General features: G+C 40.1%; 1 protein-coding gene across 3 annotated transcripts in view; it reads right to left on the minus strand.

Moving 5' to 3' along the window:
- The window catches only part of DACH2 (dachshund family transcription factor 2), a 1,303,080-nt gene that overhangs the window by 949,204 nt on the left and 329,364 nt on the right, over positions 1 to 24,512 (minus strand). The window lies entirely within an intron of this gene.

The following is a 24,512-nucleotide window of genomic DNA, read 5'->3' on the forward strand; positions in this document are numbered from 1 at the left end:
AACTAAATGAAGCTCCGCCAGTAACATTAAAGAAGATTATTTTTACTCCACTGACTATTTGTGTTATACTACATAAATAACTCCGAAGAAGTTTCTAAGATTGTATTGTATATGCAAATGTTTCAGCTAGCCTACCTCTTGCATCTTATTCCTCCAGGAAGACTTTTAAGCTTGGACTATATTAGATTTTACTGCCCGTCCTCATGGTTATTTCTGCATGTTCACTACCTTCTCAGTGAGTAAGTACTTACTCATATCTAAGTAAAATTGTTCTTTCTTGATCTTTCATTCATGCCTCCTCTTTTCAGACTTTCCCTTTGAATGCAATTCCATCTTTTATGTATTTTATTTTCCATTTCTAAGCATGTGTTGAACGTTGATCCACACAGACCTTTTTCAGGTCCAGTCTATACAGCACAAGTAAGAGCAGAGACTGATATACCTACATCACAATACCTTGCTCTCCTGTTTTCTAACAGACTGAGTTCCCTTAGCCTTGCTTTATACAGCATTTCCTCCACTTGGGTCACCATCCTAGTTGCATTTCTTTTGCTGTCTCTATCTTCCTTCCTCCCCTAAGGCCTTCACCTCTGGCCTTACCTTCACTTGTCCAGGAGCAATTATTACCTCTGTATCTCATGACTCCACCCTCTAGAGACATATGTCCCAAGCATTAATTTACTTTTGCCATTGCCTGGTCACTCAGGTCACTGATGGTATAGATTTTTACAGTAATAACAAGGCCTTCCCTACTCCAGATACCTTTGTATCTCTCCACCAAGTGTTTGACCTGCCTCTGAGTTTTCAGTCTCAAGTTGTAATACCATGGACCTAGAAGGTTTGAAGTGAAACTGCCACCTCTTACAATATTCCTCATGTCTCAATAGGTCCCTCCTCAGATTTGTACCAACTTCCCATACAATAAAAGCCTCCAATATTGATATTATCTGCAAAGACACTGGTTATTTTTCCATGTAATTTGAAAGGTTCGATACAGGTTAAATAGAGCTTAAACTAAGATTTGTGGGACATCCCTCATTAACCTTTTTGCCCTCTAAGCCCTCCCACTTAATCACTATCCTATCTATCATCTAACCACTTCTCTGGCAATGTCTAGTTTAAAACCACCCAAAGGCCTGCAGTGTGGTACTGAAACAAAAATTAAATACTTACTATAATGCAGAATCATCATTATCCCTAGTCCAACCACTTGAAATGATGGGAATTCCAATGTCTGGCAGATAAGAATCGACATTGTCTGCTTTCCCACAGCTCAAGCTCCTTCCCTTCTCTCACAATGTACCTGTCCTTCCCTGCAGCTCTCTGATCAAGTATCATTCTCAACTGAACGGCACTAAAGGAAGGGAAGACTAATTACAGCTGGAGAACAGGCTTCAGGAATGTCTACAAGATCTGCCCACACTGATTATGAGAATTTGAAGGGGGGAGATGGTAGGGGCGGCTGCGGTTCGATCCTTGGCTGGGGCACCTTCTGTGCGGAGTCTGCATGTCCTCCCTGTGTTAGCGTGGGTTTCCTCCTGGTGCTCCGGTTTCCTCCCACATCTCAAAGACATGCTGTAGGTGGATTGGACACTCTAAATTGGCCCTAGGTGTGAGTGTGTGCGTGTGTGTGCCTTCTGTGAAAGGTTGGGTGCTGGACTGGCAACTCAACACCATAAAACTCCACTGCCAATCATGAACAGACAGGTGATCCACTGTGGCGACCCCTAACCGGGAAAAACCAAAAGAAGAAGGGGGGAGATGGTGGGTGGGTTCTCCAAGTAGACAAGTAATAACAAAGATCCAGCATTACAGTAAGTACTCGACATCTGTATCTTACATTATCCAATCTGTCTAATTCAACCAATGGCACAGAATCCCCAACTAACAGACTCCAAGCTGGCATGATTACAGGATACCCATGAGGATGACAGCTTCAAAAGAGAACCTTGATCTTGAAATCATGTTCAGTTTCCAATATATATCTAAATATATATATATATATATATATATATATATATATATATATATATATATAGGTTTACTATTAAAATATTGAAGTTTAGAATAAATACGGTGCTTAACAGCAATTTGTTTAGCTGAAAGTACACATAACCTAATGGCCGTAATATTAAAAATCAGATGTTAATGCCAAAAATGTTGACAATTACATTTTACGGTATTAACAACAATGCCACCCTTGCCATAACTCCCTAACCCCTACACCTAACATCCCGTTTATGCAGGGGGACAAGCCTCCCTGTGCCCCCCACACATCCCCTAACAAAATATTCCAACACCGAGATCGCACTACAGTGAGGAAAGGGATGTATTTCCCTAACCGCACTGTACCGGGATTCCTGTACATAAACGGCGTTATATTTGCGAATGCACAGTACATTCGCAAATATACCATTCAGTTACGTAGCTTGCACACATATGAACTATTCAAACATCTGTAGTTCAAATAGTTCATAGGCGTACAATGCTATGCTGATATTTCAATAGGAAACCATATATGTATGTGTATATGTGTATATATATATGTATATATATATATATATATATATATATATATATATATATATATATATATATATAAATATATACACATATATCTTGATATCTACGGTTTATATATGTATATCTACCTATACATATCTCTCTCTCTCTGTATATATATATATATATATATATATATATATATATATATATATATATATATATACAGAGATCTATCAACACACACACACACACACACACACACACACACACACACCTATCAAATCTTCGAACATTACATGGTCGAGACCAAACGTTCGAAATTATGAGTGCTCGATGATAGACTTTCAACGGCACTGTACATTGCAGATAGGGAGAATTTCCCTTTTCTGCACTGAAGTGTGGTCTTGGAGTTGGTATATTTAAGTAAGGGGGGTGGGGGTGCCTACACTGTTAAAGTGTTTTTTTCTGTGTTTTCTTTTTTTTTTTTTTTATGTTCGAACATCCAAATGTCGAACATTTGGTCTCAACCATGTAATATTCAATATTTTGGATGTTCAAACATTTAACATAGACCCCACACACACACACACACACACACACACATATAGATATATATATATAAGGCTTATGATGTTTTTCATATATATATATATATATATATATATATATATACAGAAAATGTATCTGCACAGAGTAACATTAGAAATTTTGGAAACTGAAACCTTGGTGAAAGTTGGAAATGACTCATAAGTGAACTTTGATGGTGGAATAATTAAATACCTAATCAAAAAGGGTAGCAAGGAACTGTAAAACTGAAGGAACTAGGTCAGAAAGTGGATTTAGTCCCTACTGGGCTACCCAGAGGGAAATTCTCTTCCATTTACTCCTGTAATACTTACAGGCTGTAGCGTTATGGCCATCACTTTAAGTGGAAAAAACATTTGGTCGGTTTAAGGCATTTAATGTTCTGGTGAGTCTTACCAGGTGGGCAAGAAAACAGATCCAGTTTGGTATTCAGAAGCCAGTACTCATTTTTTTAGGTGAATCTGTAGCATCAGGAACAAAAATTGCCTCAGCCAGAAAGGAGCTAGGATGATGTCTGAGGCCTACAGGAGCATTGTCATTAAAGGTCATGAGGGGAAAATTTAGAAGCTACTGATAGACATCCAGGGATGCTCTTTTCTTTCACTGTGGAAAGAATCAGGGCAAAATAGCTACAGGACTTGGTGTTGGAGAGAGATACAAAAAGTTCACAGCAAGCCTCATTCTAGCACTGGAATATCATCTGTGCTATTAATGGTTTGCAGGACCACTTGTGAGATATAAGAATACATCTGCTAAGCCTGTCCATCAAATAATTGGTCATTCTTTAAATGTGCATTTTCTGTCAGCACTGTGGGAGGTTGGCATAATGGTAAAAGTGTTTACCTTACAGATACAAGATGCAGGGTTTGATTCTCACCTTAGGTAATTGGCTAGGCTTAAAATGGCCCAAAAGGGCAGTTAGCCTAGTATTAATCTATAAACCTATACAAACATCATCAATTGTCACATTCTCATAGTGTCTTGGCACAGGAAGTATAATCAGCATCCCCCTTCTTTGTTGTTATACCATACCAAAAATACATCATCTGCATGGATAGAAATCACATCTAGAAAAGGAAGTCCTAAAGGGACCTATTAGAAGCTAGTAACATCAAGGTTTGGTGTGATGTACTATTTTGAATCACTTGCAGAACGACAGAAATATTGTCCAATATAACTGAATGCAAAAATGGGAAAATAAGTTAAAAGCTCAAGGTGAGGAAGAAATGTGGACATTCCATTTGAGAATAATTGGTAGTTACTTACAAATGCCACAAACTAATTATTCTTTACGAACAAAACAAACATGGGACACCCAGGACTCTGCTACAATAAATACTGACTCAGATAAAAATTAATAAAATACATGGTGAATTAAAAATAATCTAAATTACTCATAGGTGTGTGTGAGTATGTGTGTACATTTTGGGAAAACGTGCAAGTTGTTGCTATCTAGAACAGAAAGTCTAAGAACATTGAAACATGGAGGTTACAAGATTCCTGTTGTCAACATTTGATAAACCTGGGGTCACTTAGGTCACACATTAACTGCATTTTGGACTTGAGGAACGTGACTCTCTCTTCTTTTTTTCACCTTCATCCATTTCTTAGATTCTGTCTGACCTCAAAGTGGGTATCTAGAGATCTCATAGCACAAGGGCATATCTCCACCCCTGTAAAAAAATAAATAAATAAATAAAAGGTATATGTATATATATATATATATATATATATATATATATATATATATATATATATATTTATTTGTGAGATTAGCAACATTTGGACTGTCTCTGTTTTGAGACTGAAAACCTCCCAAGACTTTAGACTGGGTCTATAATATGTGATCGAAGAGTCTCTTCTTTGAACACATAATAATCAACACATATACAGCGAACGCTGTAAAGCACAAACGGCCATGTCTGTGAATTTTTTCCTCTGGAAAAAATTCACGTGGCCATAAAATAACAAACAAACTTTAAAACACTAATCAAGTGGGGGGCTTTGCCCCCCACACCCCCCCTAACAAAATATACTAACTCCAAGATCGCTCTACATTGAATAAAAGGGCAATTCCCGATAACGGCCAACTGAATTTTTTCCCCGAGGAAAAAATTTGAGGACGTGGCCATTTGCGCTTTATAGCGTTCGCTGTATATGTGTCAGTGATTATGTGTTCGAAGAAGAGACTCTTAGATCACATAATATAGACCCCTTTAGACCTTTTTGCTTAGATCAATCTCATACCTAACCTTCAGTTGTCCGTGATTTTGCAGAACATCCATGACATTGCCTCATATGTTTGCCATGCCTCTCATAAAATTTTTGGTTTTCTGGTAAGTCACTGAAGATTACAGTCAGTAATGCCAGACATTAGAGTTTTATGCTAAGTACATGTTGATGCAAAACCTGTTGTTCTAATAACTTTTTAAATCAAATGAGTGAGTGAGTAGGTGGGTCTGTATTTTTTTTTTTTACTGCTTCATAAATCAGTTTAAATGTAAAAATGGGCCCAAAACGGTACAAATCATACCTTATTTTTGGCCTTTTAATTAATCCCCATTACTTTTGTCTTTGTCCAAAATTCTTGAGCAAAGAACTTGGGATGTAAGATTACATGTTGACTAAACACCACCAGATTGATCATAGTAAACCCAAGTGTTTGCTTGTATGTATGTGTGTGTGTGTGTGTGTGTGTGTGTGTGTGTGTGTGTGTGTGTGTGTACAAGTGTGTATCCTGTAGTGGACTGACACCCTGTCCAGCATCATTTTCCTTCCTTGTACCCACTGAGTGCCTACATAGGATCTGACTCCCCAGTAACTTTAAAAGGATCAAGTGGGTAATTACACAATGAATGAATGAGTCTAAAGACTGAGAAAAGACTTAATATTTACAGAAATGAAAAAGGACAAGGGGTAAAAAAAAAACACAGACAATGGTGTAGTAGTACCATAAACTAAAGATAAATGCTGTAAATTTCATGTATATGTAAGTGAAAATCCCCATAGTATTAAGAGCAAATTTCAAGTGTAAATTTCATGAGAGATCCATGCGTAGTAGGCCTCATTTCATCAAATGCCTCGTTTAATTTAAAATAATAACAAGACACTTGAGTTGCAGCACCTTTATGCAGACCGACTATATGAAAAAGATGTAAACTTTGAGTCAAACCAAACCACATTGATTAAAAATTAAATCCATGTAGATAACAGTGACCACAGAAAGTAAAAACAGCCATGTGCAATGAATTTCATTTGCTATTAATCCTGTTACAACTTGCTGTAAAAATATTATTGATTTACGCTATTTATGAAATAGTGTCTCATCTTATTACTTTGGAGCCCATTTTTACATTTAAACTGATTTATGAAACAGTAATACAAAAAACAGACCCACCCACTCACTCAGTTGATTTATGAACCAGCAGTACAGTGGTATAAGCCCACTCACTCATTCAGCCAGTCAAGGCACATGATGCTTGCCAATCGTAGAGACAAAGGTAGCATCAATTATCGAGAATGTCTGCAAGCATTTCATAGATGAGTTTGGTTATGAATGTTTCATTACATATCTGTCAGTATATGCAGTAGTTCTCAGCCATTCTACATGCAGCTGCCCAATAGCATTTGCTGTTGATTAATCTAATCATCTTAAATATCCAGGAAAGCCCAAAGGAATTCTAAGATTCTTACAGTTTTTTTTTAACTATTTCTTGACATGGCCTGTTCTTCCTAAGTAGTATTTGACTGTCTGAGATGCAGTTGACCTTTTGAATATCTGGAATAAGCAATGCCACAATAACCCCACTAAAATGGATATCATCAGTCATCTCTAATAGCATATTCCCACTAAGACAGTTACATATGCTAATATGATGTTTTAAAGAAATGTGGTTTTAAGGATAGAGAAAGTATTTGTTTTCTCTTCTCAGTCTCATAATACAGTTTCTGCAGGCAAGGACATATACTCTGCTAGACATAAAGTACAGTTTTGTACCTACTATAAATGTAGATGTTCGAGTGCTCATACAGCTGCAGTCATCACACTTGGGGTTATCCTGCCGTCAGGCGTGTCCTCGGTCGGCCGAATACCAAAGTCTAGGTCCGGCGTTGGTTGTCGTCGCTTCTTCCCTGACGTCAGTGCGGCAGGGGTATAAAAGAGGCAGCCAACACCATTTTCTTCAGTTTTTCTTGCCCCAGGTGTCAGGTGCCCCCAGAAAGGAAGGCAAAACATGATGTCATGCAAACATACATAAGTAGATAAATCAAACCAATAGTTGCAAGCAAATACACCATAAAGGAATACCCCAAATAGGTTGTATGTAAAAGGTGTTGGTCATAAGTCCTGTACTAAGAGGGGATGGAGGGAGGGTAACCTGGACTGCAGCTGTATGAGCACTCGAACATCTACATTTATGGTAGGTACAAAACTGTACTATGTTCATCGTGCATACAGCTGCAGTCATCACACTTGGGTAGAATCCCAAAGCTAAGTAAAGGTGGCTCGTACTAAGCGGAATTAGGAGGGGCTAGAATGCCCTGCAGGACTGCTGTGGCAAAGCCCGCTCTAGATTTTGAGTATAGTGGAAGGTGGTAGCATTTGGAGAAAGTGTGCACTGAACTCCAAGTAGCTGCTTCCAAAATGTCCTTGGTAGGGACCCCCCTGAGGAAAGCTGCTGTGGTAGCTGTAGCCCTGGTGAAGTGGGATCTGATGTATACAGGCACTGATTTTCCATGAAATGAATAACAAAAGCATATGCAGTGGGCTATCCATTTTGAAATAGTCTGTTTGGAAATAGCCTTTCCTTGAGCACCTGCAGCATAGGACACAAAGAGCTGCTCAGATTTTCTGAATGACTTTGTTCTGTCCAAGTAATAGTGAAGTTGCCTGTGAATGTCCAAGGAGTGTAGTAGCCTCTCTCCTTTGTTCTCTGGATTTGGATAAAAGGTAGGTAAATGAATAGACTGATTCAAAGCCACACTGGATACTACCTTTGGCATGAAGGTAGGGTTGGTTCATAAGGAGACCCTGTCCTGATGGAAAATGATGAATGGTTGCACAGCCATGAGGGCCTGTAGCTCCAAAACCCTGCATGCTGAAGGCTGTTTTCCATGAAAAGTATTGTAGTTCTGCTGAGGAAGCTGGCTCAAAAGGAGGCAGTGTCAGCTTCTCCAATACGAAGTTGAGGTCCCAAGCTGGAGCTGGTGGTTTCCATGGGGGCTTTATATTTTTTGCCCCTCTGAGGAACTGCCCTAATAAAGGATGTAAAAATAAAGGAGGATCCGTATTGTATTGTGCTGAAATGGCTGAAGCGTGGATCTTGATGGAAGAGAAGGAGAGGCCACTGTTTAACATCTCAGTTAGGTACTGTAAAATCTGAGGTATATTTATTACCGAAGGATTCTGACCCTTTGCTTGATTCCAGATACAAAATCGTTTCCATGTGGAGGAGTAGGTTTTTCTAGTGGAGGGTCTCCTGGCCTCCAAGATGACATCCTGTACCTCCTTGGAGAGGAGAGTTTGTTGGTAAACTAAGGTATTCTCCATGCAGCTAGATTTAGAGTTCTGAGCTGGCTGTGAAGGGTCTTGTAGTTGTGCTGGGACAACAGAAGAGGAACTTGAGGAAGGATCCATGGTGGTGTGTGTGACAGGCTCTTTAGTAGAGGATACCAGTGCTGTCATGGCCAGTCTGGAGCAATGAAAATCATTTGTGGCCTTTCTGCTCTGGTTTTTAATAGGACTTTGGCCAGTAGAGGTAGAGGCGGGAAGGCATAGACTGTCAATGTTGTCCAATTGAAAGAGAGTGCGTCCACTTTCCAGGCCTGTGGATGATAGGTCCTTGAGCAGAATTTTTCCAACTGGTAATTTCTGTGGGTAGCAAATAGATCTATGTCTGGCAGTCCCCATGCCTGAGTTATCTTTGAGAAGACTTGAGGATGCAACTTCCATTCGTGTGGGTCTGTCATATTTCTGCTTAAGTTGTCTGTCAGTGTGTTTTCCTTCCCTGGCAGGAATTGTGCCTGTAGTTGAATTTGTAATTCCAGTGCTGTGTTCCACAGGGTCATGGCTTGCCTGCACAGGGGGTATGAATGTGTTCCCCCCTGTTTGTTTATGTATCACATGACTGTGGTGTTGTCTGTCCTTATTAATAGCTGGCCTGGATGCAGTAGGTCTTTGAAGGTCATAAGAGCATTTTGTATGGCTAGCATCTCCTTTTGGGACCATTTTCCCTGAATACACTGACCTGCCATGTGTGCTCCCCAGGCGTAGTCTGAGGCGTTTGTTGTGATTATTTGAGTTGCTTGTGGTAAACAGAAAGGAAGACCTGTGTTTCTTTGGCATGCTTGGCCCCACCACAAAAATTCCTTTTGAAGGCATGGAATGAGTGGAATAATTGTTTCCAAGCTGTGGCTGTGCTGAGACCATAAGGTTTTAGGTACCACTGTAATTTTCTCATATGCAGCTTTGCAAATGGTATTAGTAGGATGCAAGATGCCATGAATCCCAGAGCCTGCAGGATTTTCCTTGCAGTTAGCCTGGTTAAAGTTGCCATTTTATTGTAGTATTGAGACAGTTGCCCTTGTTTGTCTGGCGTGAGGTAGGCCATCTGGGTTGTTGTATTTAAGCTGGCACCCAGGAAAATTATCTGTTGAGAAGGTATTAGTTTTGATTTCTTTTTGTTTACTGTGTACCCCAGGCAGTTTAACAGTTTTATTACAAATGCCAGATGTTGCAATAGAAGGTCCTTTCTGTCTGCTTGGATCAAGCAGTCATCTAGATATGGGTAGATTTGGATTCCTCATTGTCTGCAGAAGGCAATTACTGATGCCAGGCATTTTGTAAACACTCTAAGCGCAGTAGATAAGCCAAAGGGCAATGCAGAGAATTGATAATGGGTTGAACCTGCAAGAAATCTGAGGTATCTTCTGCAATCTTGTCTGATAGGGACATGCAGGTATGCCTCCTTGAGGTCCAACGTTACCAGCCAAGACTCCTTGCCTAGCATGGGAAGAAGCTGCTGTAATGTGAGCATCTTGAATTTTGGTACCTCTAGATATGTGTTTAGAATGGATAGGTCTAAGATGGGTCTCCAGTCTTTGTCCTTCCTTGGTACCAGGAATAGCCTTGAATAAAAACCTTGACCTTGTTCTTTTGCAGGTACCTCTTGAATTGCTTTCATATCCATGAGAGCGAAAATTTGTCTTTGTGCCTCTGCCCATTGATTTTGTGGCAGGTTTGGCATGCCTCTCATTTTTGGAAGGGTGTGAAAGTGGAACCTGTAGCCTCTGTCTATAATATCCAGAATCCATTTGTCCTGTGTAGCAATGTGCCAGTTTTTTTAAAATAAGGCCAGTTTTCCACCCAAAGCTGCTGCCATTATATCTTTGTTTGGCAGGCAAAGGGGGAAGTCATTGCATCTGTTTTCTAAATGACTGTGGTCTATCTTCTCCACCTCTGGGGGCTGGTGTTTGCCACTGTCTAGCTCTGTAAGATCCTTGAGGTTGTCCTCTACCCCTTGGGCATCTGTATCTGCCCCTTTGGGGTCTGTCTGTGGCTGGAAAGGACCAATTTTTTGAAGGCCAGTTTCTGCTGAAGCGTGGAGGCTGCACCTGCAAGAAATCTGTAACTGTTTGCATAGATTTTGCTTTTTCCTCGATTTTCTTTAGTACCTCCTCAGCTTTAGCACTGAACAATACATCTTTTTGTAGTGGTGCATCTAATAACTTTGCTTTGACATTATCTGGAAAGGTTTGCTCTTTGAGCCAAGCATGTCTACGTATGACAGACCCCGTGACAGCAGCTCTGCATGAGGCTTCTAAAGCATCAAAACCACACAAGGTATGTTTCCCCACTTGTTCTGCTCCATGCAACAAATCATGCAACTCTTTCAAGTCTGGCTGTTCTGTTTGTGTCATTTTGCCTTTCAGCTGAGATAGCAAGAACTGTTGGTATTTTAACATATGAAATTGACAGTTTAATGCCCTCATGGTTAAAGTGGCTGATGTATACACCTTTTTCCCCCACCTTTCTAATGCTCTAGAATCTCTCTCTGAAGGCAAAGGGTTTTTAACAGTAGAGGCCTTAATCCCCTTGGGACCCTGTGAAATTGTTTCTGGGTCAGCAGTATGGCTTTTATAGAAGAACTGGTGAGAATCAGGAACCCGGTAATATCTGTCTGGTTTAACAGGGGCTGGAGGTAATGAATCTGGATTAAGACTGGCTTCTGCGTACACATCATCCAAAATATCTAAGACAGGAGGAATAGCCAGGGGCCTATTCTGGAGGAGTGTAGAAATTCCCTGAGCCTTTTCTTGGAATCTGAGTAATCTGGGCCTTCCCAGTGGAAGTGCTCTCTCAATGTATGCAGGGTTTCCCCAAAAGAGAAGTCCTCAGGGGGGGAGACCGAGGGAACAGACTCCTCAGCATCAGAGTCTTCAAATGTGGAATAGGTGTAATCCTGGTATTCAGAATGGTCTGAAGTAATAGAAGCCTGGTCTGAGGAAGGGTAGTCTTCCTCCAACCTGGGTCTTTTGTCTTGGGGGGGGGGGGGGAGTTGAGAACCCCTGATGAGAGTAATCAAATCCTCGGCCATTTTAAGCATCTGTTTTTTAGGCATGGGGCCTTGAGAGGGGGTCTGAGGCCCTAGTTTTTTAATTTTCATTGCAGCTTTAGAATTAGTGAATAATTTAATAGAAGAGGTGGAAGGCCTGAAAACGCCTTCAGAAATGGCAGGCCTCACTGAAATTTCGGTTTCCCCGCCTAGAGTAGCGTCGGTATCTGCAGTGGGAATGGAGACCGGGGATCCTGCGGCCTCGGGTTCTGAAGTCGCCGGTAAAATAGATTCATCGGTAGTCAGGGGCTGCGTAGGCGCCTCGCTGAGAACCGGTAGTCGGCCTAAGCGTGATCTCAGTACTCGGTGCAGGCCTCGGATGTCTATTCTTATCCTTGCGTTTTTTGCCTAAAATAGGCGTCGGTGTATCCGACGACATGATATAATTAAATATTTTGCCAAAATAATGAAGAGCGAACTCCGCCCGGCGCTTAATAGTGTGCTTGTTAAACCTAGCACAAAAACGGCAGGCCGAGACGTCGTGGTCTTGCCCTAAGCAAGGTATACAGTAAGAGTGAAAATCCTTATGCGGTATTTGCTTCCCACAAGAAATGCAATTATTAACTTTGTCTGACATCGGTCTGAGGCAAAAAAAGTTTCCCCAACGGGGTACTTAGCTTTAAAGAAGACTTCGGCTGAAATACTGTTCGTAAATCTCAGGAGCTGGCCGACCGGCACTTGCAAACTGCTTCTGCTTCGGGCACCGCGCGGCAAGAAAGACTGGAGAAAATGGCGTCGGCTGCCTCTTTTATACCCCTGCCGCACTGACGTCAGAGAAGAAGCGACGACAACCAATGCCGGACCTAGACTTTGGAATTCGGCCGGCCGAGGACCCGCCTGACAGCAGGATAACTCCAAGTGTGATGACTGCAGCTGTATGCACGATGAACATCTAGAGGTATGAAACTCACCACCTCAGGATTCAGCTATGTTACACTGGAGATCCCAAACAATGATAAAACCTACATATGACTCATTTGCTCTTGCGCTAACCCGACTGCTTTGTGATAACCTTTAGTACTATGCAGTTCTCCTTTTTCAGATGGACTGAATGGAAAGCTTAACATATTTGCCACGATGAACTACATTAACTGTTAACATGTAATGCTTCATATGTTCACTTTGATGTGCTGAATTTTCTGTCACATGTAGTGCTTCATATATTCACCATTATGCATTATTACATGTAATGCTTCATATATTCACCATGATGCACTATTACATGTAGTGCTTCATGTATTCATCATGATGCACTATTACATGTAGTACAATTTGTTGTGCTATCTGTTGCATGTAATCTATATTTACTGTGATGTGCTATGCTATTTACACTTGAAATTTGCTCTTAATACTATGGGGATTTTCACTTACATAGGGATTTAGGGACACACACAGATAGTAATCTAGCTTTTGACCATCACGTGTCTACAGTGGTGAGGAAATCATTCTATGTCGCGCAACTTATAAACAAAGGCATGGCATCTAAGTCCAAGCAAGTCATTGTTCCACTGTATTCGGCATTCATCAGACCTATCATTGAGTACAATGCCCCCTTTCGTAGGTACCTAACCAGGCATATCCAACAACTGGAATGTCCACAAGGGTTCCTCACTAAAAGACTACAAGGCTTAAGTAATATGTCCTATGCAGACCGCCTCAAGGCTCTATCCCTATATTCTGTCTCCTACAGGCTTTTGAGGGGAGATCTATGCCTGGCATACAAAGCATTTTCAGACCATACTCTGATGGACCTCCTGCATATCCACAAAACAAACAGTACAAGAATTACCCATTCTAAAGACTTAAACCTTGCCTGTGATATAAACAGAACCTGCTAAACAGACAGGTATGTATCCCCTAAGATTACCCCATCTCTGGAACAGGCTCCCCATCCATGTGAAGCAGAGTTCCTCCCTAACCCAATTCAAGTGCAACTTGGACAATTGGATGGGGAACAGGAAATTCATCTCTGTATTGGCACCTATGTCTCTAATGGACACAGGCAACCTGTAAATGGTTCATCTCCTAGGCCCTAGCTTGTAAATGTTTCATCTCCCAAGCCCCTGCTTACACTTATCAAGGGTATCAGAACTTGTCAGCTATCTGGGATGTATAGCTAGACTTAAAAAGGCCCTTGTGGTCATTAACCTAGTAAACACCTATGAACATGTAGTGTTTCATACATTCACTATAATGTCTAGTGCTATACTATTACATGCAGTGCTTCATATACTCACTACGATGTGTTGTGCTCTGCTATATGTAATGCTTCAGACATTCACTACGATTTACTGCACTGTTACATGTAATGCTTCGTATATTGCCTGTGATGTGATATGCTGTGCTATCTGTCACATGTAGTGTTTCGTATATTCACCATGATGTAATGTTACATGTAATGCTTCATACATTCACACTGATTTGCTGCATTGTTGCATGGAATGCTTTATATATTCACTGTGATGTGAGACAATGTTTATGGATGTTGTGCTGTCACATATAGTGCTTCATATGTTCACCATAATGTACTGTTACACACAGTACTTCATGTGTTCACTATGATTTATTGTGCTGTTACATGTAATGAATATTCATTATAATGTGCTGTGCTAGCTGTTACATGTAGTGCTTTACATATTAACTACAATGTATTGTGCTCTGTTACATATAATGCTTCATATATTCACTATGATGTACTGTGGTGTTACATGTCATTTTTTATACATTCACTACAATGTGCTGAGCTGTTACATGTAATGTTTCATACATTCCCTGTGATGTGGTAACTCTTACATATATTCACTGTGATGTGCTGTGTTATCTTTTATATGTAATAGTGTTTTGTGATAAGGTCTCCTGTAAGAATCACAAGAGTGGGGACTTAGATTATTTTGATTAGAATGTAGTTATCAGGCATAAGCATTAAATCGATGTTACATTCACCTGAGCTGCATTTGTTAAATAAAATCAAATGATGCTAAGTTAATACATCAACATATCAATCCAGATGAGAGTTCACATAATGATCCTTTCTGATATTGCCTCATTTGTGCGAGTGCTACAAGTTTTAGTACTTTCTTTTTCTTTTGGCTGTTCCCATTAGGGTTTACCACAGTGGTTCATCTGTTTCCATTTCTTCCTGTACTCTGCATCTTGCTCTGTCACACCAACCACCTACATGTCCTCTCTCACCACATCCATAAACCTTATCTTAGGCCTTCCTCTTTTGCTCTTACCTGGCAGCTTCATCCTTAGCATCCTTTTCCCAATATACCCAGCATCCCTCCTCAGCACATGTCCAAACCAATGCAATCTTGCCTCTCTGGTTTTGTCTCCAAACCTTCCAACCTGGGCTGACCCTCTAATATACTTATTCCTAATCCTGTCCACCCTCGTCACACCCAGTGCAAATCTTAACATCTTTAACTCAGCCACATCCAGCTCTGACTCCTGCCTTTTTTAGTAGAGTGCAGTTGATTCCAGTAGCAGAGCCACTAACTCTAGTAAACAAAAAATAATATCAGGTAGCACAAAGCAACCACTTGATCTCTGCAGATTCTTATTAGCATTCAATATAATTTTCATTTTACTTACTTCAGAACGGTTATTTTGCTTGTTCTACATCTCTATCTCATGGACTATTTAACTCCAGCACTATTATAACTCAAACTGCTTTGTCAGAAAGTTTACTGTGCAATCTGCCATACTTTTTACAAAAAAATATAACATTTCTAACATTATTTTAAAAGCTTATGTGTGTGATCACATACACACACTGACATATACACAGATACACATGAAACAAGTGCAGCTATACATACACACATAAACACACACACATGCACTTACACACACACACACACACACACACACACACACATTTTGTATTTCTTTATGTATTCCCAAATGCTGGGATTAAGGCTCACAGCTAAACATGTTTACAAAGCATGCACTTACCTATCTCCACACAGAACAGAGAGGTATTAATGCTTACAGGAGTGTATCGGCTACTTCCTAAATAAAATGTTGCTTTACATGTGTTGTGACAGATGGATAGTTTTTAAACCAAAATACTCATAAGGCTCTTCTTAAAAACAGCTGCATCTGTACCCTAAGCACACATCAGAATCCTTCTGCTTAAGTGTTGTCCCCATGGTTAGTAAGGTCAGTGTACTTTTCTGTAGTACAGTCATAGGGAAACCGTTTCGGTGGTACCCCCCCCCCCCATTCTTGTTTTTGTTTAGGGGACTCCTGAGCTCCATACAGTACAACACATTTCTGTACACTGAAATAACTGTGACAGCAGGTACATATTCTATGCACAGGATTTATCCTGAACATGTTTGTGTAAACTGTTGTGCTAAACAGCTGTGCATGTTTCCATATTTAGATTGCAATTCATGGCTGCATAGGATCATAGGAAGTTACTAGGCTATTCGACATGAGGCCCTTACAAGCCTAGCCAAAAATTTTGCCCATGTTCTGACAAATCAGCACCCAATGCCCCTGTCCTGCAGAGACGCAGGTGGAATCCCAGGGGTGTATTTTCTGTACCCCATCCAGTTATCCAGGTTGCACTTAAAAACTGCAGTGAAGCGAAGACAAACATTTTCCTAAAATGCTAGTAGTAAACTGATGTTTCTGCTGTTGAAACACAGCATCCAAATCTTTTTTTTTTTTTTTTTAAATATTTTTTGGTCCCTGCATCATCCATCATCCAACAGCCTTCCTTCCCAGCTCCCCACATCCAGACCACACTTACCAGCTACTCCTGATCCTACAGACTGTCTCTGATTTAGTGGGGACCAATCAAGGAACCTAAGGGCATCCTGGGGAAGGGAGGCTTGGCAGTTACCATTCTGACATTGCTTTCCGATTATGTTCTACCATTCACTCCCCTTCCCAATGTAGTAATGTGGTGAGGCTCAAGGGGAAAGCTTGCAGTAAAAGCATTTGGTGTATCACCCCACCTCCCTGGCAGCTCAGCCATGCCCAACACCCTAACTCATCCTTTAGCTACACTCCCCCAGTGCAGCATCCCAGCCTCCACCAAAGATCATCACAGGCAGCTCCTCAGTTAACAGCCCAACAGCCAGGGATGGGCAAATACATCCCTCTACAAGGTCACCTGAAGCAGTAATCGAACCTGGGTCACTGAGATGTAGTCTGGGCTTTATCCCTCTATGCCATGGGAGCAGCACAACCTGCTCCAAATATATTAACCACTCTGTGGTCCACTACAGCAGCAGAATATTTAATGCACAGTAGAGTTTCTATGGATTTCCAATTACAAACTGGGGAAACACTTCACTTTATTACTATCTACATACCATATTATTTAACATCGGTCTAGGCCTTCATTTCTACATTTTCAGTACACAGACCATTGATATTAAAAATAAATACTGAGCTTAGTCACTACATTTGTTTCTGGTAGCAAAGAAATAATTCAGCATATACAAAAACTAATTAAGAAAACTGGCAATTCTAATATTTCAGATATGGTCTGCTCAGTATGTTTACTTTACAGACTCATTTCTTGTTGATAATTAAGGAAATAGGTAAACAAAAATGAATGCAATTTACAACAGACTGCTGTTTTGGCCAGAGATCAAATGTCATGCAACTCTCTAGGATCAAAGATCTCCTTCCTAAAAAACAATGAAAATGGTTTATAACGATGGTGCTGTGACCTGAAATGACAGCAGTGAAAAACGCCGCATTAACTGCACTTAACTGAGGAAAAGTAAGAAGTTTCATCATTGGATAGTCTGTGCCTCAGAAATCTATGCAGATGTAGTCCCTTTTTCCTGTCAGGGTTAAGACAGAGGGACGATGCTGAAGAGATGAATGTGCAGGTCCTAAAACTGGATTTTAATCAACATTTTTCAGAGAAGGGTAATATTTATAAAATCAAATACTTCCTTTTGTCTGAATGTGTGATACTTTGAAGTTGTGTAGCCTTCCATAAGGTGACTAGCTGCTGCAAAATAAGCTGTACTTCCAAACCTTCAGTTATACTTTTTGGTACTTTTAAAAGATTAACCAAAGGTACTAGTCTGCACACCACTGGACTAACAGGAAACAACTTCCCACCCACAAAGACTCAGAAATATGTTGGTGTTATACTGGATAAGCCAACTCCTAGCATCAGTATATTGATTCTGCTACTTCTAAATTGGCACTGCAACTTAAAGTAGCACATACATTCTCTAATTTGCTCATTCCTAATGCATATTGAGCCATTGCCATTAACGCCTCCATTCTGAAACCGGAAAGTCCCATTATATCACCTCCCTCTAGTTATAACACTCTTCCCTGCAAATCATGAAAAGATCCTGCATTTTATCAACCTTGATAGCCCTGCTAAGCATCACTGCAGCACACCTGCCAAAGTAAACTGGCTTCAACGTATTTAATACACTTAGTTTTAAATTACTACATGAAGATATTGCCCTCCACTTACAAATATCAATTCCACATGCATCTTATAATCTTTGCAGTAATCCAGGCATTGGAATTTCCTTAAACTCATTAGGCCCCATTTTAACCTAGCCATCTATATGAGAAATTATGCTCTAAACCTACCCCAACGCATTGTAATAGTCTGCCTCCTGATTTTTATGCTATGCTTTATTGAATGTTGTACCATACCAAACTGAGTGTCAGTATATTTTGTTATTTTCTTAATTTTTCTACATCATACAATGCTTTACTGACTACTACACCATGACAAACTACTTTTCAGTACATTGTGTTATATATACTATGCTTTACCGAATGCTATACCATGACAAAATAGATTTTAGTACGTTGTATTGTACCATGCTTTACTGAATGCAATCCCATGATGAACTAGGTTTCAGTATGTTGTGTTATACTGTGCTTTACTGAATGCTATCCCATGACAAAACAGGTTTCACTACATTGTCTTATACAATGCTTTACCAAATGCTGTCCTGTGACAAAAATGGTTTCAGTATGTTATGCTATACTTTGCTTTACTCTGTCAAAACAGGTTTTAGTACTTTTCAGTTATGGGAGAGAGTAGTAGAAGCTAGGTTAAGAAGGGAGGTGATGATTAGTGATCAGCAGTATGGTTTCATGCCAGGAAAAAGCACTACAGATACAATGTTTGCTCTGAGAGTGTTACTGGAGAAATACAGAGAAGGTCAGAAGGAGTTGCATTGTGTCTTTGTAGACTTGGAGAAAGCATATGACAGGGTGCCTAGAGAAGAGTTGTGGTATTGTATGAGGAAGTCGGGAGTGGCAGAGAAGTATGTAAGAGTGGTACAGGATATGTACGAGGGTAATGTGACAGTGGTGAGGACTGCAGTGGGAGTGGCAGATCCGTTTAAGGTGGAAGTGGGATTACATCAAAGATCAGCTCTGAGCCCTTTCTTATTTGCAGTGGTGATGGACAGGTTGACAGATGAGATCAGACAGGAGACCCCGTGGACTATGATGTTTGCAGATGACATTGTGATCTATAGTGAGAGTAGGAATCAGGTTGAGGAGACTCTGGAGAGGTGGAGATATGCTCTAGAGAGCAGAGGAATGAAGGTCAGCAGGGCTAAGACAGAATATATGTGTGTAAATGAGAGGGAGGGTAGAGGAATGGTGAGGATGCAAGGAGTAGAGTTGGTAAAGGTGGGCGAGTTTAAGTACTTGGGATCAACAGTTCAGAGTAATGGTGAATGTGGAAGAGAGGTGAAGAAGAGAGTACAGGCAGGGTGGAATGGGTGGAGAAGAGTGTCAGGAGTGATTTGTGACAGACGGGTACCAGTAAGAGTGAAAGGGAAGGTCTACAAGACAGTAGTGAGACCAGCTATGTTATATGGGTTGGAGACAGTGGCATTGACAAAAGGCAGGAGTCAGAGCTGGATGTGGCAGAGTTAAAGATGTTAAGATTTGCACTCGGTGTGACTAGGATGGATAGGATTAGGAATCAGTATATTAGAGGGTCAGCTCATATTGGACAGTTTGGAGACAAAGCAAGAGAGACGAGATTGCGTTGGTTTGGACATGTGCTGAGGAGGGATGATGGGTATATTGGGAAAAAGATGCTAAGGATGGAGCTGCCAGGTAAGAGGAAAAGAGGAAGGCCTAAGATAAGGTTTATGAACGTGGTGAGAGAGGACATGCAGGTGGTTGGTGTAACAGAGCAAGATGCAGGGGATAGAAAGAAATGGAAAGAGATGATCCGCTGTGGCGACCCCTAACGGGAAAAGCCGAAAGATGATGATGATGACTTTGCGTTATACCATGCATTATGGAATTCTATCCCATGACGAACTAGGTTTCAGTATGTTTTCTTATACAATGCTTTATTGAATGCTATCCCATGACAAACTAGGTTTCAGTATGTTGTCTTATACAATGCTTTACTGAATGCTATCCCATGACGAACTAGGTTTTAGTATGTTGTCTTATACAATGCTCTATTGAATGACGAACTAGGTTTCATTACATTGTGTTATATCATGCTTCACTGTATCCCAGGACAAATTACATTTCAGTATGTTGTGTTATACCATGCTTTACTGAATGCTATCCCATGACAAACTAGGTTTCAGTACATTGTATTATGCAATGCTTTACTGAATGCTATCCCATGGCAAACTAGGTTTCAGTACATTGTGTTAGGCAGTGCTTTACTGAACACTATCCCATGACAAACTGTGCTTGAACTGTAGCCCATAACTAATCTTTATCCTCCTATGTAGCTGAATCTGTAAATTCCTTAGCTTTATACACAATCTAATCCATGCAGTTGCCCAACCAACCTGTACAATTTCTCAAGTAATAAAAGCAGTACATGCACAATTCATACTCAACTTTCTCTAAGCAACAGCACAATAAATATAAGGATTGCTTTAACACCATGAAAAATATAAGGTTTGCTTTCTTTCTTAATTTATTCCTTCAAACAACAAACAAACTGAACTGATTAAATGTGAAACTAAACCAGTATAAAGATCAGAGAATTAAATTGGCATCTATGCATTCAGTAGTTACAGGTTGGGAGAAAATCACCAACAGTTATTCTTTCTTTAAATTGCATTTTAAGCTATTAATTTTGTAGAATCCTTAATTTTGAAACAAACTGTCCTACCCTTCTCCACAAATTAATAATTAGGTAACAAATCTAAGCATAAGAAAAATAAGATTTGTCTAACTTAATCTATCCATTCAACAGTGAGAGAGAGAGAGATTACATTAACAAACTAAGCATAGTAAACGTGAATCAAAACCAGCACAAACTTCAGAAGAAATGTAGCGTCTGAGACATTGTCATTTACAGTTTGGGTGGAAATCACACCAGCAGGTTTATTTTCATAGGTAAGTACTAGGCTACCTGCCCTTGCAGGCCATTTTAAGCCTAGCCAATTCCCTTTTTGTGCTCAAAATAACCTATCCCACTTGGATATAGATTGGCCTTACCCATCCCATGGTCGATAATTATATACTACCCTAATGAGAATAACTGGGATCAATCATAGATAATTTGAGGGGACCAATGCATGGGGTAAACCATTTAGGAGCTGCATCTGTCCATTAGTAATACAGAGGGCAGTACTGGGGTATATTTCCTGTTTCCCATCCATAAATCTAAGTTGTGTTTGAAAATGGGCAAGGATGAACTTTATTTTATATGGATGGAGAGTGTGTTCCATAGCAACGGTATCCTCTGTGAAATATAGCGGTCCCTTCAAACCATTCTGTTGATGTTACAGAAGAGGTTTAGATCCCTACACCGAGTATTTCTGATGCCACTGAATTTGTTTATTTGTAGTAAATCTATCTGTAATGGGTCAGAGGATGCTTTTTATGCCAGGCATAGGCATAAAAATACCATGTATAGTAACAGGACTCTGAGTCAGTCCATGTAAGACATGTTGTTTATGCCTCGTATCCAGTAAAAATACCAAGTATAGTAATAGGACTCTGAGTCAGTCCATGTAGGACATGTTGTTTAGGCCTCGTATCCAGAGGCGCCACAAGCTGTTGAAGAATGGGGGGGGGGGGGTGAGAGGGGCACTTATGATCTAAAAAGGGCAATTTTTTAAAACTATTTACTACAACATAGGTTCTGCATTTTAAGCTTAACCAGTTTCCCTTTTGGTGCTTCAATTAACATTTCCTGATTGGTCTTACCTATCCCATGGCTGTTAACTGTATATTAGCCCTAGTGAGAATAAATGTGATCATATTATAGATAATCTGAGGGGACCCATGTAAGGGATGCAGCATTTAGGAACTGCCTCTATCCATTAGTGGCATGAGGGGGAATCCTGGAGTACATTTTCTATTACCCATCCTTAGATCCAAGTTGCATTTGAATATTGACAGGGATGAGCTTTGTTTTACTTGAATGGATAGTCTGTTCTGGAACAGTGGTAGCCTCTGTGATATATATCCATGTCTCCACAACATTCAGTTTAGATACCTGGACTGAGTATTTCTGATGCCATTTGACTTGCTGATGTTCAGTAGGTTCATCAGTATTAGGTCAGAGGATGCCTTGTATGCCAGACACAGGTCACCTCTAAACACTCTGTAGGATACTGAGTATAGCGATAAATCTTTGAAGTGGTCCATGCAAGACCAATTGTTTAGGACTTGTATCTTTTTAGTAAGGTATCTCTGTGGGTATTCCAACTGCTGCATGGGTCTGGACAGATACATGCCAAAGTGGGCATTGTACACAATGATTCACCTAATGAGGGCTTTGTAAAGGGGGACAATAGCATCTCTAGATATAGTCACAATCAATTTGTTTATAATTTATATAATATAGAAAGACTTTCTTATGACTAAGGGCACATATTGGTCAAAAGTTAGGTCACTGTACACAAGTTCCCAAATGCCAAACAACTGGGTCACTTCTCAGGGGGCACTGTCAATTTGGCAGTTCCCTAAAATAGATGACTTCCCAAAGGATATGATAACGTATTTCTTGGAGTTTAGTTTCAATTCATGATTCTGGCACCAGTCATTGTTTGGGACAAACCTTCCTGCATGATGGTTAAGTCATTTGGGGATTCAATAATTGCTCCAAGCTTGCAGTCATCTCAGACTTAGTCGGCCAAAGCCCTTTGGTATTTCCTTTTACTTTTGAGATGTATATGCCAAACAGAAAAAAAGTCTCAGCACCGAACCCTGGGGTACTCCATTGGTGACTGGTCTCTTCCCCTATTTTGATCTCCTGCATCTTGTGAGCAAGCATACATGTATGCATTCTTTGAGTCACCTTCCTGATTGTATTAAATTATATTCCTTGTATAATACAGCACCACTTGTTAGAATGTGTTTTAAATTTGTAGTTTGGAACAGTCTTCTAGTAAGCAATGAAACAAAATGCATGAACAAATAATGACAAAACTACCCATTTCAGAAAATTTCAACCATAAAAGGCTTCTGTCATTGCAATCCACCAATATCAGTAAATATGCAAAATCTCTGCAGAAGTAAATCATCTAAATAACTCTATATTAAAGGTATCTGTAACTAATGAAGAGGTTGCTGCTAGCAAACAATTTTATATGTCAATGTTTTATCTACAAATAAAGTGCCTGTTGCCCCTGAAGAATAAATTGCCTATGCTACATTAAAAAATGATAAGCTAGTAATTTTGCAATAAGGAATGGATGGCAAACTGATAACAGAAACATAGTTACTAGGTAACTCCTCTAAAGGAGGACATTCATAGGACCACAGCATTCACTCCCTTTAAAGTACAACACAGTACAGTATCAGCAATCCATCTACATACTGTGGGAGTAAAACCCACAGCCTTCTGCATCAAAAGCAAGTATACTACCTGTTGTGCTACTAACAATGCAAATTGCTTAGCATAGGAAGTACTAAACGTCTCTTCCCCTGAAGCTCTCAGCTCCTTGTAAAATCCACTTGACACACAACTAAATCTCTCAGCTTCGCAGCACAAGAAATCTGGAAAAAACAAAATTTATTTTGGGGTGGGCAAAGGCCCAAAACCAGGGACACATTTTAAATATTGCTTGTATAATCTTAGAAAGTTGCTAAAATAAAGTGTTATATGTTACCATGTGTTTCCTGAAAGATAGGAAGACTTAAACTTAAAGGGCTATCATTCTTTAGAGAATTCAGTTCTCACTGATTTGCCAGAAAACCACAAATGTTAAGAGGAACAGACCAACAGACCAAAAGTATGAGACAAATATTTTGTGAAAATCTGGACAGTTGAGAGCTATGGACTCAACTCCCCAAATCACAAGTGATGGCATGGGTAGAGAATTCAGGCTCTTGTTTGAGCCTGAGTAACACTGACCGCCAGGTATACCTAACTGGGGCATTTTTATACACACACACATGCACACACACACAAACACACACAGGAGCAGCATAACTCCTGCAAATACAAGAACAAAATTCTCCTTACTGGCATGACTCTGGCCCTGGCAGCACCAACAGAACAGTGGCAGCATAGCTTCTGTAACACAGAGCAATAAGAGAACAAGAACAGCTAGTTTAGTTAGTTTAACTTCTGCACGAATCCATGTTAGCATGAAAACTCCACTTCATTAATTTTTCTAGACAAGTCTTGCAACTGTAAAAGTGGGAGGGGCTCCGCCTGGCTCTATGGTTCTGGCACCCATGCTTGTATCTCTGTGGGCATTCCAGTCTGTCTGGACAGATATATGCCAAAGAGGGTATTATACTCAATGATTGGCTTAATGAATGATGAGTAAAGGGGGACAATGACATCCCTACATCTAGACACAATCCCTTTGTTTCTAAGCTGTACAATTTAGAAGGACTTTCTTG

The sequence above is a fragment of the Protopterus annectens genome, chromosome 15.part0 (genome assembly GCF_019279795.1).
Source record: "Protopterus annectens isolate FY-2018-M chromosome 15.part0, PAN1.0, whole genome shotgun sequence".
In the NCBI taxonomy this organism is placed as follows: Eukaryota; Metazoa; Chordata; order Ceratodontiformes; family Protopteridae; genus Protopterus; species Protopterus annectens.